The sequence below is a fragment of the Ipomoea nil genome, unplaced genomic scaffold, assembly GCF_001879475.1.
Source record: "Ipomoea nil cultivar Tokyo-kokei standard unplaced genomic scaffold, Asagao_1.1 scaffold1568, whole genome shotgun sequence".
Lineage (NCBI taxonomy): Eukaryota > Viridiplantae > Streptophyta > Magnoliopsida > Solanales > Convolvulaceae > Ipomoea > Ipomoea nil.
Window position 1 is genome coordinate 103,100 of NW_017617996.1, and position 4,401 is coordinate 107,500.

Sequence of the window (4,401 nt, forward strand, 5' to 3'; positions counted from 1 at the left end):
ATCTTTTTACACACTTTGAAAAACATATATGATATATATGATCCCCATTTTGGAAAAGAAAGATTTTCAAATGCTTATACCATTCTCTTTTCAAAAGAGTGAGGTAAATGTATATTTTTGGAGGATCCGTTTGGACTATGGTCCTTTCAGGAGAGATGATGAAAAGAATTGATGAGATGAAATGATGAGATGAAATGATGAAAAAAAATGATGAGATGACATGATGAAAAGATATGATGATGAGAAAGTCTGGTAGAAAAGTCCTGGACAAATATGATTGAAGTATCTTGGTAGAAAAATCATGGGCTACTAGGTTGGATAGTACTCGCTGGCCTTGGAATCCTAGTAGGGGGTGCGCACACTGAAAGTACAATACCTGATTCCGAAAAAGAAAAGAAAGAGAAATTGATATGAGATTTGTGGGCGAGATGAGATTAGGCCGGCCGAAACTTGCCAAGCCCGGATTAGGTTCAGTCACGATTCTTGAAGTTCCTACCCCCCCCCCCCCTCCCCACGGTATGATATGATTGAGGTTCCGTTGTTGTGGATGTGGTGGTTTTGTGGGAAACACCGTTCACTAGGGCTTCGCCGCGGTGGAGTGCCTGCCTCCTATGACCCAGAGTCATGATACAGATGAGAATGATGAGATTATGATGATACAAATGAGAATGATGAGATTATGATGATACAGATGAGACTGATAAGATTGATATGAGATTCCTCCAGTAGTACTATTATGATACTCTATTTTTCTTGAGGGTGAGAGTATTTGTTTTAAATAATTTGCATATCTATTTGAGAAACCTTTTACTATGATGCTTACATTTTCATATAAATGTGATTGGAATGCGGTGACTGTTTTATCATTCGAGTTACTTGTCATGATGGTATATATTTGCATTATATTGATCCCTTTACTCATGATATTCATTATGAATTACTCATATTTACTCATCCTCAATCATTTGTATCTATGCTTATATTTACTTAGTGGGTATATAATAATTGTTCAAGCATCAATGTGAGTTGCGTCTATATATGTTATATACTTATGTGTGTACATTTATGGATTTATCTATATGATGGACAATTTTAATTATGTCCTCGCGAGTGCACGAGTCAATTGTAGTTATAGCTTTCAAAGTAAGGGTCGAACCCACAGGAAATTGTAACGATGCAATTTAATAACTTGAAATTAAAATAACTGATTAAACAATTTAAAGGTTCAAAGCTATTTAAGAATAGAAATGTACTTAACTAAGGCTCAGTTTGGAAAGCAGGAAAATGACTTCTGGAAAATGATTCATTTTTCATAAAACATTTTTCTTTCCGGTGTTGGCTACACAACGAAAAACTATATTTGTGTGTTTGGTTCATTTTTCAAAGTAGGAAAATGAAAAGAATCGAATACTTCAAAATTTTAATTGTTTGATACTATCGCTAAAATATTTCTGTGAATAGCCCACCACGAACACACTCAACGCTGCTCACCATTTTGTCTCTCTCAAGTTGACGATGAGGAATTTTTTGTTTTGGCGGACGCAATTGGTGCCTTTTCTCCGCGGCCATGGACTCCTCGGCTTCATCGACGGTGACTCTCCATGCCCGCTGGCCACCCTCACAACAACTGGCTCCTCCGGCGATGCAGCTTCCGGCGCCACTACAACCACCACCGTACCGAATCCCACTTATACTGCATGGGTGCAACAGGATCAATCGATCCTGTCGTTGCTCATCTCGTCACTCTCCGACGAGGTGATGCACCTGGCTATCGGACGGAACACCGCTCGTGAAGTCTGGACCTCCATCACGACGGCGTTTGGTTCAACCACTCATGCTTGCTGCCTCAACCTCCTAGGACAATTCCAATTCCTCCGGAAGGGAAACAGCACGTCGGCGGAGTACTTGGGCCGTGCCCAGCTAATTATGGAGGATTTATCTCTCGCCGGTCGTCCGCTATCTCTCGACAAACAGGTCTTGTACGTGCTGCAAGGGCTCCGACCGGAGTACCGAGCCCTAGCCGCTGCACTCACAGCCCCCGGCGCACCGATCACCCTTCCTCAGCTGGCCAATCTACTGCAAGCCCAGGAGTTTATTTACTCCGATGATTTCTCTGCAGGTAATGGTCTAGCCGCCGCTTCTCTCACCGCTTTGTTCGCTAGCAAAGGTCGCACTGGTGGTCGTCAATCCGCAGGTGGTGGGCACAACCGCGGACGACAAGGTCATGGCAGAAATGGCCAAGAGCGTGGCAGAGGTGGAAATCCACGATGCCAGATCTGCAGATCTCACGAGCATTCGACTGTTCACTGTTACAGGCGCTACACAGATCCTCCGCAGCAGCAACAAGTAAATGTTGCAGTTTCCGGCGAGGCACCGCCGGCCACTCCCCTGGACACATGGTACGCTGACACCGGGGCAACTTTGCATGCCACGCCTGACGATCAAATGCTGTCTCAATCCGATGTGTATACCGGCGGGGACGTGCTCAGGGTCGACAATGGCGCAGGTTTGGTTGTTTCTCGTGTAGGACATACAACGATCCCTTCTTTGTCACAGTCTCTAAATATGTCTAATGTCTTACATGTACCAAATCTGTCATTACCGCTTTTATCCGTTTATCGTTTTACTAACGATAATATTGTATTTTTCGAGTTTCATAAAGATTTCTTTACTGTGAAGGATTGCATCACCAAGGCAGTTCTGCTTAAGGGACCAACCTCGGGCGGCTTATACAGGATAACGGTCCCGCGGTCACATTTTGCGTTCATAAGTGCTCGGCCATCATACGAGGTGTGGCATCGGCGGCTGGGTCACCCGCATAGTCGTGTCCAACAACAGGTCCTCCGAAATTGTCAGGTCACGTCAAATAACTCAAGTTCGTCAAAGTTGTGTACGGCATGTCAACTTGGAAAGTCGGCGCGTTTTCTATTAAAGGGGGTTCCTAATTCTAGTGAAAATGTGCTAGATCTATTGTACACAAATATTTGGGGGCCATCCCCGATTATTTCTGCTTCAGGCTTTCATTATTTTGTATTATTTGTAGACGACTATTCGTGATTCTGCTGGTTTTATCCCTTACGGTTAAAATTAGACATATATAAAGTGTTTGATTTGTTTCGGGTAATGGTATAACGACGGTTTTCCCGTTCTAACAAAGCCATACAGTCCGATTTAGGGGGTGAGTACCGTCGCCTACACAAAATATTCAATTCCCTTGGCATTATACACAGGAAATCATGTGCTTACACGCACGAGCAGAATGGCAGAGTAGAATGCCGGAATAGACACATTGTCGAAACTGGTTTAGCTCTACTCGCTGAAAGTTCAGTCCCGCTTAAATATTTTGATTATGCGTTTGAAATAGCCAATAGCCACCCACCTAATCAATTATCTCCCATCGTCTGCTATCCAATTTGAAAGTCCACATTATCGTGTGCATAAGTCCCCACCCACATACATGTTCCTTCGTGTCTTCGTGTGCCATTGTTTCCCCTAGCTTAGGCCCTACAATCGGCACAAGATAGATATTTGGTCGGCACCATGTGTCTTCTTAGGTTACCCGGTTTCGTTTAGGGGATATCGTTGTATGGATCTATTAACGGGAAAGATCTTTATCTACCGCCATGTTCGGTTCGATGAAGCGGTCTTTCCCTTCTCTAAACCGTTATCTTTGCAGGGCCATTCACAACTGGCGCAACACACGTCGCCTTGGGGGTCCGGACCTATCGTGGTTCAACCACACATAGTACCAGTAGTACCAGACCTCCCACTGGCTCGGGAACCCCCTCCGTTAGCACTGCAAGATGTGCCACCACCGCCACCTCCTCCTATCACTCAGGACCAACCGTCACAACAAGGTCATGTCATGCGCACTAGACGCAAGACACGGGGTACGGGTGAACAGTTTTATGCTCTTCATACGACTGTGGACCTAACTTGCTACTCCCAGGCCGTTGGTTATTCCCAATGGCGTGATGCCATGGACCAAGAATTCAATACCTTGCTACATAACAACACCTGGCAACTTGTCCCAGCTAAGCCGCAAATGAACATTATCGGCTGCAAATGGGTCTATCGTACCAAGTGCTAAGCCGATTGGACAGTGGAGCGGTACAAGGCGCGCCTTGTTGCCAAAGGTTTCAACTAGGTTGCCGGGGAAGATTTCTTTGACACCTTCAGTCCCGTAGTCAAATCGACTACGGTTCGTATATTGTTCTCTTTTGCTGTGTTAAATAACTGGACACTACGTCAATTGGACGTTCATAATGCGTTTCTCAACGGACATCTTTCTGAGACTTTCTTCATGAAGCAACCACCAGGGTACGAAGACCCCACGCACCCCGACCTTGTGTGTCATCTACATCGTTCTCTATATGGGCTAAAGCAGGCCCCACGGGCCTG